Genomic DNA, 14,949 nt, shown 5'->3' with positions numbered 1-14,949 from the left:
TGATTATCATTTTAGAGCAACAACAATCTTTTAACCTCAATCACCATTAGATATTAACGTAATCAACACAAGTAGACATACAACACAATTCAATGGTCCTCTCACGGAACCCAATTCAATGGTCCTCTCATGGAATCCAAACTCAAACTGTTAGTGTACCAGTTTGTGGTATCCGATCCAATATTTATACCAGAACGTGGCAATCCATCTCATATTTATGCCGGAACGTGGCAATCGATCCCATGTTTATGTAGGAATGTGGCAACCGATCCAAGTTAGTGTGTCGGAACGCAACACCCGATTTATTCAACAAACCACAATCACAATCACAATATATATTCTCACAATCATACAATAAGAGGTGATTCATGACATACAATTATTCAATTATCCTCATTCACGATTAGGGTGATCAATAATGCAGCATTCATATATGCATTATAATGAGCAATTACAAATATATATCACACCAGCATGAAATCACAACCATCACCTACCTCGAATCCAACCTTGAATCCCCTAAGGCACTTGAATCTTCCTTTTTCAAATTATTCTCGCTTGTTCGTGGTCTAAAAACATACAATTAATGCAAGGATCAATAAACGAGGCCTAATTACCCAAATCATAATCAATAGTATCAACCCTAGGTCAAACCTTGATCCCCAGACCCAGATTAGGGCTTTTTTCACCATTAACTTCAAATCAAAACCTTTCCCTAATGATAATTACCCAAGAAACTACGTTCTACAGATTGAAAAATGGATTTGGGGAGTTAAAACCTTACATTTAGCCTCAAGAATGGTGAAAAACGGTCAAGAACTTATCTGGGGTCGTTCCTTAGCTCTCAAAGTCGAAAAATGTTGAATAAAGATGTTTTGGGGTTTATTTACGACCTTAAGTCGCGTCGGATCCGCCACAATGGCTTGCACGGAACCAGTGAGCTATTTTGATAATTCCAAGACCCCCCATTTCACAACACACCTTTAACCAACAATGCTTAAAAAATACCGTGCTAAGATCGATTCCGGGAGTTCTACTCACCCAAATTCAATTTTGTAAGGTCGTATAGATTCCTTAACGACTTATCTAACCACTCATGTAATTAAAATCATAAATAAGTCACCCGATTGTTACCAGATTTCCCTACACCTTAACAACTTTGATTTCGTCCAAATCTGGACTAGGTTGGGAAATCCAAAGTTACTACTCAAAAGTTTTCTGGCCCCAATTATTTCTCCATTGGCTTTTCTATAACGACGGGAACGGGTGGTTACAATAACATAAATATTGACTATATTGGTTTGATATTGCTCCTAAAAACGGTTTGTTTTTAGAAGCACTTTTTAAAAATGATATTTTAGAAAAGTGCTTTCGAAAAAGAAAAAAAAAACAATTTGTGTTTGACTAATTCATTTGAAAAGTTCTTTTAATAAGCAAATTGCCTTTGGCAAATCCTTTTTAAAAAAATGCTTTTGAAAGTTAAATTACGAAAAGGACAACTATTAATGTATTTTTAATATTAAAATTATTTTATAAAGAAGAACTATTTTAAATATATATTATAAAAAAATTTAATTAAACTCTTATTTTTATTAAATAAAAATGTACATATTTAAATTTTCAATCAATATTATACCCTTTTTGGGAGGGTTGAAATCCTTAATTGTTATTTTTTTTCTCTTTTCTCTAACCTTACAAAAATATTGTTATTATATTTTTTCTAATTTTGTAATATTATACGTAAAATAATATGTAAAATGTAAATTTTCAATCGAGACTTGATCTTGATTCGGGGATTCAAGAACCGATCCTAACCTAAGACCCCCGAGACTCGAGACACCTTGACCCGAGAACACGAGACCAAGGACGACCTGACCCCAACCAAGAGTCAACCCTGATTCGAGACTCAATCCCAATTCGGGATTTGAGACTCGAATCCTAACCTTGATTCGAGCCTCTATCCTATTAAGTACGACGAAAATATTTGGGTGAAACCTCTGATTTAGCGACGATGAAAAGTGAGTTGAATTTCACAATTACATTAGACTAAGCTAACAATTATTTTAAAATGAATTATGCTTGAATGAGTAAAAATTTAATTCAATTTAAAATTATCTGGAGTCAAATTCATAATTGCGTGGATATTTATTTTTAAGCTCATTGACAATCAACTATTCAACCCTACCTACCTGACAAGACCAATAGCAACCATGTACTTCACTACACCTAGTTTCCCATTTTCAACTTTGTTCTTGTGCCTAAGTCCTAACTATCATTGTCCATTTAATTTTCTAGAATACAATTGAAGTAGCAAATGCCAGACGGCTTTTTATTTGTACTCTAACTTAAGGAATATGTAGGACATCATTTTAAAGGGAGAGACGTATACATAATTCCCTTTTTTATTTATTTCATATAAAATGTTTTTTTTGGATAAGAATAAATTATAAAATAGATTAAATACAAAAATGATATGGAAGATTTTCATAAATATTGCATAGAATACATATCTTGATTCAACCATCAAGGCTTAATATTATTTATTGTATGTATTACTATTACTATATATAATAAGTGGAAATAACTACAACTTAGCACATGACAAGTGTTGGATGATATGTGCTTGATAGTGTTGTACATTCTTCTTTTATGGTTGTACCTTTAAATTTTATATTATTGGACAATTTAACATCATTAATTACCTACTACTTTATTAGCCAAAAAGTTTGACCTCATTTGGGCCCATTTATTATTTATATGTTTTTAATTTTCAATATATGTTGTCTATCTAATTATTTTTTTAACCTCTTATTTTAAATTTCTTGAAATTTAATTACCTATTTATTATTCTCTCTATGCACTTTTAATTGTTATGATTTCCTTTTTAGAGTCAAACTATAATAATTTTAACTAGTATTTTGCAATGTGTTTTTTCATCATATTCATAGGCAAAAAATTACAATTTATAGTACTTTTTGCATAAATTTTGCATATTAATTTTTTTTAAAAAAATATCAAATTAATACAATCTGATTTAACTTTGAAAATTAGTCAAATGGACTTTCAAAAAGCGCAACATGACAAATACAAGTGGACGGAGAGAGTATATTTTAGCTACAAAATATATTAGAGGTACAACTTTTTAAAAAAATTAAATTTTTATTGCGTTGACTCTTGAAATCTTATCATTGTCATATGAATTTGAACAAATTATATATTATTAAAAGTTACATAAAAAATGCTATAAATCGCAATAATTAGCAATTAAAAATATATTTTTAAATCATATAAGAAATTTGGTTGACTAATTGGAATAGAATAAGTAACATGTACTATTTGAAAATAACGTCAAAATTTCTAGAATTCACAATAAATTAACAACTTAAAATATTTATGATTATTCACGTGAATTGAAACATGAGTAACCTATATTATTCAAAACTAACGCAAAAATACTATAAATCACAACAATTTAATAACTTCAAATATATTTTTAAGAAAACATATAAAAAATCGACTAATCTTCAAATTCCATTTATATCACATAAATTAAAACAAAAAAAATTAATATTTATTGGGCCCGTGCTGGCACGGGCACCAAATATCTATATATATGTGTCACAAATGGAAAAGTCTCAATCAAGGAAGCAACATATATCATTTACAAATGACTTAAAAAGCATTAAAAATTACAATAATTACCAATTTAAAATATTTAAAAGCTATATAATAAAATACGTTGACTCTCAGAATTCTATCAGGCTCACATATATTGGGACAGAAAAAATAACACATATCATTTTAAAATTACCAAAAAAGTATTATAAATAATAATAATTAACAACTTAAAATATCTGAGAGACATTTTAAAAGGGTTAATTTTGTAATTTTATCCATATCACATAAATTAGGACAAAGTGACCAGTAATGTACGTTATTTGAAAGTTACATAAAAATATTATAAATCACAATAGTTAATAACTTAAAACATTTTAAAAAAATATGAAAATTTGGATGACTCTCCAAATTTCATTTGTGTCACATAAATTGAGACAACAAAAAAACCATATATTGGGTCTATTTTAATTTATTTGTCTTATTTTTTATTTTATTTTTATATTTAAAAATTGCGTAAAAATACTATAAATCATGATAATTGACAATATAAAATATGTTTTGAAAAAAATACAAAAAAATTCACTGATTCTTGAAGTGAATCTATCGTAAAAATACTAAAAATCATAATAATTGACAACATAAAATATTTCAAAAATGTTGTATGTGGGTAGTCTTATTATGGCTTAAATAACGTAAAAAAAAGTACAGGTTTGTGATAAAAAAACTTATTCCTTTATCCACGCAAACAATCGCTTTAAAAACTCGGTTATTAGCCCCAAAACATATCATTTATATTATTGGGTCCATGCATAGCACGGGCAACATTATCTAGTAAAATAATAAGCCGTCATATGCTTAATAATTAGTATAGATTATAAAATATTATATAATACAAGTCATAGTCAAATAATGTAAAGAAAATTTAGATACACCATGAATAATCAAAGCGTAATTGGGTCAAAAGACAAGTGACAAAACTAGGCTAAAGCATGCATTGAAAACACTAACTAGATCGAGGTAAACATAATTCCGTACACTACCAAATATTTAATATTTTTTCGAGTTATTTTATTTATACATTTTTAAAAGAAAATATTAATAAATGTTATGTAAGATTAAATACTTTCAGGATCTTGAACATGAGAATCTTACATAGAGAATGTTAGGGAACATACCTGATGAGGAAGACATCATCACAGAGAGAAGCGAAAGCGTTAGTCGTAAATTGGTTTCTACCTCTTTGCCCTAACTTTATATTACCACAACCGTCAGCGATGGAATTAATGTAGAGAATATGTGGTAACCCTAATGGGTGGAGGGAGGACCAATTTATAGAGATTATGACTTAATCTGGTACGTCCATCAAATAACCAATGTACGGACGAGATCTATTCCTTATTAAATATTATTTATGGTATTACTTTGATTCCAAGTAAACTTGGGCCATAAGTAAGAAATAATTAATAGTAAATAAATAATAATTCTTACATTCTCCCACTTGGCCCAATGACCATATAACATTAATATTTAATAAACATTAGTTGCGCGTCTAATAAATCTCTTCTATAATGTCCATCATAAATACCACAATATAACAAACTACTAATGCGAGTTATGGCGGTTGTACATAAATTTTAAGCTACATACTTCCTTCCATATACTACTACATTAGAAACTTATCATACTAGGTTCATAAGCTATAAAACATATAACATTATGGTCCACAATAATGTCTCATAGAGACTTATCTTGTGATATCTCAAACAATAATGTGTACACCATTATGAGAAACAAGAAATTCATTAATGTATATCAAAAACACATAATTTGAGCTCAGAGTGTAAAAATATCATAAGTGCATCAATCATAAGTACAACCAAGACCCATTCTTTGAACATGTTCTTTAAATGTCTTTGGTTGTAAGCCTTTTGTTAACGGATCTGCAATCATGAGATCAGTTCTAATATTCTCAAGTAACACTCTTTGTTTCTGAACTTCTTCCTTGACAGTAAAGTACTTTAATTCCATATGTTTGGCACCTTTGGAGTACTTATCGTTCTTGGAGAAGAATACTGCTGCAGTATTATCACAATAAATTTTCAGCGGCTTGGTAATGGTGTCGACAACCCCAAGTCCTGAAATGAAGTTTCGCAGCCATAATGCATGAATTGTGGCTTCATAACATGCCACAAATTCTGCTTCCATTGTGGATGTAGCAATGACAGATTGCTTAGCACTCTTCCACGATATTGCTCCTTCAGCTAATAGGAACAAGTAACCAAATGTGGACTTTCTAGTATCAACGCATCCAGCAAAATCTGAATCCGAGTATCCAGTAACTTCTAAGTGATTGGATCTCCTATACATGAGCATGTAATCCTTCGTTCCCTTCAGGTACCTTAAGACTTTCTTTGCAGCTTTCCAGTGATCAATTCCAGGGTTACTTTGATATCTTCCTAGCATTCCGACCGCAAAACTAATATCCGGTCTTGTGCAAGTTTGAACATACATCAAACTTCCAACAATAGAAGAGTAAGGAATTGTTTCCATTTCTTTTCGTTCTACATCATTCTTTGGGCATTGCATGAGATTAAATTTGTCCCCTTTTTGAATAGGAACTATTCCTGCTGAACAATTGTTCATGTTAAATCTCTCTAGAACTCTTTCGATATAACCTTTTTGAGACAGTCCCAATAATCCTTGTGATCTATCACGGAATATTTCTATCCCTATCACATAGGATGCCTCACCCATATCTTTCATTTCAAAGTTCATAGAGAGAAAGTCTTTCGTCTCACGCAATATGCCTAAATCATTAGCAGCAAGTAAAATGTCATCAACATACAGGACTAAAAATATAAACTTACTCCCACTAATCTTTTGGTATATGCACCGATCAACGGTAATTTCCTTAAATCCAAAAGATGTTATGGTATCATTAAACTTTATATACCATTGTCGTGAGGCTTGTTTGAGTCCATATATTGACTTCTTTAGTTTACACACCATCTGATCTTTTCCTTTAATTTCGAAACCCTCTGGTTGGTCCATATAAACATCCTCCTCGAGGTCTCCATTTAGAAAGGCAGTTTTCACATCCATTTGATGTAACTCTAAATCATAATGAGCTACTAAAGCCAAAACAATTCTTAATGAGTCTTTCTTTGAGACCGGTGAAAATGTCTCTTTATAATCAATGCCTCCTTTTTGAGTGTATCCCTTGGCAACAAGTCTGGCTTTATATCGTTCAATATTACCATTAGAATCGCGTTTGGTCTTGAAGACCCATCTACATCCGATTCTTTTAGAACTTTCTGGTAATTGAACAAGATCCCAGACTTTGTTGTATTCCATGGATTTTAACTCTTCATTCATGGCATTAATCCATTTATCAGACTCAGTGCTTTCTATGGCCTGTGAAAATGAAACCGGATCTTTATTAATTCCAATGTCAAAATCTGACTCTTGCAAATAAATCACATAATCATCTGAAATGGCCGATTTTCTTTCTCTTTGAGATTTTCTTAATGGCACTGTTTGTGATTCATTTGCGTCAAATATTTGTGAGTTAGTTCTTTCTTGAAGTGTTTCACCCAAATATTGTTCAACATTGTTAAAGTGTTTTTCAACAATAGGAACAACATTTGTTATTGGTGCGGAAGTAGGTACATTTATGGGCAATGAAATATTTACCCTTACCTCATTAATTTCCACACTTTGTCGTTCAACACTCCCACTAACTTCACCATTCTCAATGAATTTTGCATTACCGGTTTCAACAATTCTCGAACTATGATTTGGACAGTAAAACCTATACCCTTTAGATTTCTCTGGATAACCAATAAAGTAACCACTTACCGTTCGAGAATCTAATTTCTTTTCATGTGGATTATAAACTCTAGCTTCCGCTTGACAACCCCAAACATGCAGGTGTCTTAAACTAGGCTTCCTTCCCGTCCACAGTTCAAAAGGGGTCTTTGAAACTGCCTTACTAGGAATCCTGTTTAATAAATATACAGCGGTTTTAAGAGCATACATCCACAATGATTTGGGTAATGAGGAATTACTCATCATACTCCTAACCATATCCATAAGTGTTCGATTACGCCTTTCTGCAACACCATTTTGTTGAGGTGTTCCTGGCATAGTATACTGTGCACATATGCCATGTTCTTCAAGGAATTTTGCAAATGGACCTGGACATTGTCCTGATTCGTTATACTTTCCATAATATTCACCACCTCTATCTGACCTAATGATTTTCACTTTTCTATCTAATTGTCTTTCAACCTCATTAACGTACACTTTGAGAGTGTCCACTGCTTGAGATTTTTCTTTCAACAAATAGATAAATCCATAACGTGAAAAATCATCGATAAAGGTGATAAAATATTTTTCACCACCAAAAGATGGAACATCAAAGGGTCTGCAAATATCAGTGTGTATAATTTCAAGAAGCTGAGTGCTCCTTGTGGCACCTTTCTTGGTATGTTTGGTTTGTTTTCCTTTAATGCAATCCAAACATATATGAAGATCAGCAAAATTCAAATTCGAAAGAATTTCATTCTTTACTAATCTTTTTAATCGTTCCTTGGATATATGACCCAAACGTTTATGCCACAAATAAGCAGAACTTTCATTTAGTGAACTACGTTTAATTCCAATATTTTGATGAATAGTAAGCAGGGATTCAGAAAAATTATTATCGAGTTTCAATCTATATAAACCATCAATAAGAACACCAGAACCATAAAAAATAGTATTCTTATATAAATTGAAACATCCATGTCCAAACTTAAAATCAAATCCAGAAACATCAAGTCTTGAAAGAGAAATCAAATTCCTAGAAACTGAAGGAACATAAAGAGTCTGTAATAGATCAAGGTGATGTCCAGTCTCCAAGATCAATCGATAAGTCCCTATGCCTTCAATTTGAGCCTTCATGCGATTTCCCATAAATACGAAATCCTTATTTGGATTTGTAGTTTGGATCGTAGTGAATCCCTGCAACATAGTGGATACATGAGTAGTTGCACCAGAATCAAGCCACCAAGTATTATTAGGAACTTCTACTAAATTTGATTCGAAACATACAAAAGCACTAAATGTACCTTTCTTTTCAAACCAAGCTTTACGTTTCAGGCAATCTTTCTGATAGTGTCCTTCCTTTTTACAGAAACGACACACATCAGCCTTGAGTTCCTTATGAGCGTCCTGTGGAACTTTAGCAGGTGCTTTCTTTTTCTTAAACTTGTTGGCCTTCACTTTAAGTCCTTTACCAGCTCCTTGACCTATAAGGTTAATGGAATGACCTCCTTGTTTCTTAAGTCTTGACTCCTCTTGAGTAAGCATACTGGACAATTCACTAACATCCCACTTTTCCTTAATAGTGTTATAGTTAATTTGGAATGGTCCATACTCAAGAGGCAATGAGTTCAGAATGAACTGAACCAAGAAGGTGTCATCCACTTTCATCCCCAAGGTCCTAAGTCTTGCTGCAATGTTAGTCATCTCGATGATATGATTTTGCATACTACGCGACCCATCAAACTTCATGGTCGTGAGTTCAGCCATTAGTGTACCAGCGAGAGACTTATCAGCAGAACGAAAACGTTCTTCCACAAACTTCAGGTATTCCCTGGCACTTTCTGTTTGTGGAATAGTACTCTTAATGTTGTTAGCAACAGTCATTCGCATGAACATAAGGCTTAATCTGTTAGAGCGTTCCCATGATTTATGAAAAGACTTCTCATCCTCACTGCTCTTATCAGTAATGGCAGTAGGTTTGTCATTCAGCAGAGCCAAGTCAAGATCCATTACACCTAAGTGGAACTGTACTTGTTCATGCCATTCAGAGAAGTTCAATCCATTGAACACAGTAACAGACGAAGCATGCGAATGAAGAGGAATAACTGCAAAATAGATATCCATGCTCACAAATCAGAAAATAATGTGAATTCAGTAAAGCGATAAAAAATATATCGTAATTCTCCTTTGGGTAGATATTACGACACATTATCATAATTTAAATGCCAATTTTTATCTTTATTAGGTAATTGAATATTTTTAATCAAACATATACGACATCTTTGGATATACAATATATGTTTGACTGAAAAGATTAATTTACCTCATAATTTTCACTATTCGTAGAATGATTGATTCACCTTTGGGTAAATTCTTAAGTTCTAGCAATAGTGAAAGTCAATTTATCTATTTATTTTTCAATATATAGGCATTTAATTAACCTTCATAGATAACTGACAGTTTTATGAATGCATATTTTTCTTAACCATACTAGTTTGGCCACTTTGGTGACTAACAAGCTATATGAATACAAATGCATACATAATCTCATAAAACTTTGTGCATGTGAATAATTTTAAACATTTTAGTTTGGCCACTTTGGTGACTAACAAACTATAGAAACATAATACATGCATCAAGTGATCATAAACATGATATGTGTAAACGTTAATTTCTCTAGTTTGGCCACTTTGGTGACTAACAAACTGATGCGCAAAGTACACACATAATATTTATTGTTTAGTATAACGATCACTTTAATTTATCAAACAATTTAAAAAACAAAACATAATTATTACATTATGGAAAAATTAAGATTTTTTTCAGAATTTGTGCAAATTAAACTTTGCTAACAAGACTTTATTAACATAAGAGTTCAAACACCGTACAAAATTAGGTACTACAAAAGATTCAATATAATTTGATTGGACCATTAATTCATTAATTTCAACCGTAAAACATGAGTCTGCATGACAATACATTATATAATCATGATCCTTTATATTTAGAGTGCCCATATTCTTCCTAGTTAATAGCTGAAGTAGAATAACTCCAAAGCTATAGACGTCTATATTATGAGTAACAACTTTTAGTAGTTGCAATTCCAATCTCAATTATAAACTAGTAGTATTGAATATTTATTTATTTACTTAAGGCTAAGATCATAGACTTTTATGGCTTAAACCAAAATTTTCTACGTGCAAAAGCTAAGGGACCGTAATGTTGACATTCTCGTGTCAAAATTTTCATTGCTTTACATGATAATTGTTTTCATATATATATAAGATTATCCGTTCAAACAATCCAGGCTCTGATGCCACATGTAAGATTAAATACTTTCAGGATCTTGAACATGATAATCTTACATAGAGAATGTTAGGGAACATACCTGATGAGGAAGACATCATCACAGAGAGAAGCGGAAGCGTTAGTCGTAAATTGGTTTCTACCTCCTTGCCCTAACTTTATATTACCACAACCGTCAGCGATGGAATTAATGTAGAGAATATGTGGTAACCCTAATGGGTGGAGGGAGGACCAATTTATAGAGGTTATGACTTAATCTGGTACGTCCATCAAGTAACCAATGTACGGACGAGATCTATTCCTTATTAAATATTATTTATGGTATTACTTTGATTCCAAGTAAACTTGGGCCATAAGTAAGAAATAATTAATAGTAAATAAATAATAATTCTTACATGTTAATGTAAAATTTTTAGAATCCATTTTGAATAAGAACGATGAGTAAAAAGAACGTAATGGAGTATGTCTAATAAGCTAACTAGCTATTTTGAAATGTCATGCCATATTTCAGTATAAATATAAAAAATAAAGTAAAATTTATATTTTAGTTGACTTTAGCAATATGAATGACTTTATGTAAAAAAGAAACAAAAAATCACTTCTTGTAGATTTAAAACTTGACAACTTTTAATGATATAAAATGGAAAAATAAACTTTATATGATAAATTTTAAAAGTTAAATGATATTTACGTAATAAAAGTTTATTATTAACACATACCACAGCTTATTCCACATGTCATGTCAACTTTACTAAGTTATAAGTACTACTAATTAATTTGACGCAGAAAGGGACCCCACACAAGCATTTGGAAATAAGTTTGTATTTTCTCTATTTTAATTTGTTTGATTGATTTTATTTTCGAACAAAATTTTAAAAAGGGCTTTGAACCTTGCTCTAATCAGCATATTGATCAGCTCAGGTGTTAATTGTGAAAAATGAATAAATTACTAATATAACTTAAAGATAAGAAAAAGAAAACAATGACTAAAGGATAAGAAGAGAACAATGCAATGTCATATTTTTTATTTACTTAAAACTTGTTAGGAAGTTTCCTTTTTTAATTGCTATTATTGTCAAGACGTGAAACCATGACTTATATGTCACCTGTCGGGTTCGTGGACCGGCCAAAAGGTGTCGTATAGAGACCTATCTTAATCAAATTTCTATAATTCACTTGTAGGTTTTTTGCTTTTATAACGTGTTTTGGGTCGGTATCTATTTTTGAAATCGTCATTTATTTAAATTCATGTTGTATAAGGTTTATTAAAAATTAGAAAATATAGTATTGAATCGTAAAATATTAGTATATGAGATTTATCGTCAATTTAAATTTAATTTTTTGAAATTGTGGTGTTTGAGTTAGCTTGTGCATATCTCGACTCATGTCACCTCCCGACTCTTACTAGCAATATGTATCAGGTAACTTCATCTATCAAAATTAAAACAGATGAGAAGAAATCACCTAATATTTTGTCTTTGTTAAAATTTGAACCGGAGATCTCATTATTAGTTTCTCATTGGCGGAGCCTCGGAGGATATATGCAGTAACCACAACTCCTATCAATGATCTTTCTCTTTTCGAAAATTCTCCTAAAGGTTCGAATAAACGCTGACCATAAAATGACTCTGTCTGGGAGAAGGGATGTAATTTTCTAACACCTATAAAAATGTCAATTGACTAACAAGCTAATTGATACTTACTATTATATATATGGATGGATTCGATTCAATGATTTTTTATAATAAAAATATTTCTTATGAGAATATTTTTTCGTTGACGTTGAAGATATTCTAGCCTAAAAACACATGTGCGGGAAAAAAAATATTATGAAACTTGAGAAAAAACATTTAAATTCTTGAATCTATCTATCTCAGAAAACAACATTTTTGGCTGCTTTTTCCTTTCCCTTTTCTTGATAGAACTTTCCTTTTACTATAGAGGGAAATCTTCCCCTTCCCATCACGGCAAACATAAAGAGGAAATGAACAGGAGAGTAAAGAATTTCTAGATGTTTTCAGTTATGATAGGTTGCATTAAGGATTAATTCTTAGCTCGTTCTTTTTTATTTTGATGGTGGATGTATTTATGCGGTAAATTCAAAAAAGGTATTATGTATGTGTTATTTATGGATGACATAGTTTTGATTGACAAGATTTGTGATGGAGTTAAAACGTTTCAAATTACGGAGTCTAATTATTCAGATTGAGTAGGACAAATATATAATACTTAGAGTGCAAATTTAGTAACATAACACATGAGGGCTGAGGCTATACGGGAAGTGAGGCTTGACACACGGGTCATCCAAAAGCAAGAGAGAGTTTCAAGTAATTGAGTTTATTATATATCCAAGAAAATAGTGAAATTGAAAATGATGCCACACACTGTATTGGTACAGAGTGGATGAGATATAGTGGAGGCTCGCACTCATAGACATCTGTGGTAAGAACTCATAGACTTGTGTGGTAAGAATTTGCATGTCACAATAATTTAAAGGCAAATTCTACATAGTGATGGTTAGAAGAGCTATGTTGTATGGGGCGAAGTGTTAGTTACTAAATTAAGAACTCTCATTTCTAGAAACTGAAAGTTGCGAAAATGAGAATGTTGCGCGTGGACACATTAAAAAAGATATGATTACAATAACTAAAGATATCTACGGCAAATTTAGAGTAATTTTGGCACATATGCCCCAATACAAAAGTGTGAAAGGTTGGAAGGAACTAGATAGTGCACATATATGTAATTTCTTATGTGACTCGATACATATTTGTGAGTTAGATTTCTTATTGGTCTACTAGCTAGCTTATCTGATCAAGTGATCATAATGTGCAAACTTTCACTTCTTATTTATAAAATAAAAATTGTATATTTGAAATATATTTTAGTCTTGAAATATTAGTTGTTGTGCGGATGAATATTTGTTAAATAAATATTTATGTTTATGCACTCTCAAATTTTAGGTTTTCATGTATTTATCATTGTGATTTATGACTACATAACTATCAGTTAAAGTAGAGATAGAAAAATCATTTTGTTTGATTGGAGATCAATATAATAATAAGTAAAAGTATAAAAAAAAAAAGTGAAATGATTGAACTAATACATCATTCATAAACCGCCGATAATTACCTACCCGATACCCAACCAACAAATATCTTAATAATTAGCTAACAAATTAATATTTTAAAAATTAATATCCGATAAATCAAATCATTAAGCATAAGTATCCTTTCAATTCATTCGATAAACAGCCATACCCCACATTGAACCAAACTTTAGATATCAATCAACTTGAATATGTTTAACTAATCCTAATATTACTTATCTCACATTAGATGTGGAATAAATGATTTAAATATTTAATTTAATATTTCCCGGTATCAAATTAACACTAGTAATCAAATATTGGTTAAATAGCATGGAGCAAAATAAGACAAAGAAGTAATTTATATGACACAATAAGATCAAATTATCAAAATATGTAATCACAACTCACAAGCATAATACTCCTTTCCTCCCGAAATACTTTGACATATTTTGTTTTTCAAAAATCAAAATACATAAATTTTGATTAATAATTTAAGATATATTTTTCAATGAAAAATATCATAATTTATAATACTTTTCATATAATTTTTAAATATTAAATTAAATCCAAAAATTAATTAAATTAAATCTCTAAAAAAAAAAGATAGTTGACAAATATTATGCAAGGGACAATAATAATTAGTTTGGCTTTAATTAGCTTCAAAGCGTTCTTTTAATTAGGTCAAAGTCGATACGAATCACCAACTTAAAAGCCGATTGATTTCAAACAAATCGAACGGTTATTATTAAACTGTCACATTTATGTAAAATCACAGCCCGTACAATTAGAGGAATAGTCCTTCCCTTTTTATTAGTGGTCATAAAATCCGATCTCAAAATTCTATTTTTAGTGGTCACCAATAAAATTTTAAAAAATAGTTTTTTCTTTTCTTTTTTCTTACTTATGAATAATGTATAATCATAATAAATAAATATGTCATTTAATTTGCCATCATGTAGGATGTGTTTATTTGTTTAACTTTATATAAATTTAAAAGTCAACTTATGCACATTAAAACTAAAATTTATAAATATAAATAAAAATAAGATTAAGTAAAAAGATATATTTATGTATTATACATAATAATAATAATAATAATAATAATAATATACCACGCAATATATTCC

The sequence above is a fragment of the Solanum stenotomum genome, chromosome 9, assembly GCF_019186545.1.
Source record: "Solanum stenotomum isolate F172 chromosome 9, ASM1918654v1, whole genome shotgun sequence".
Classification (NCBI taxonomy): domain Eukaryota; kingdom Viridiplantae; phylum Streptophyta; class Magnoliopsida; order Solanales; family Solanaceae; genus Solanum; species Solanum stenotomum.
The sequence above is the reverse complement of the archived record's forward strand: the minus strand, read 5'-3'. Positions refer to the sequence as shown.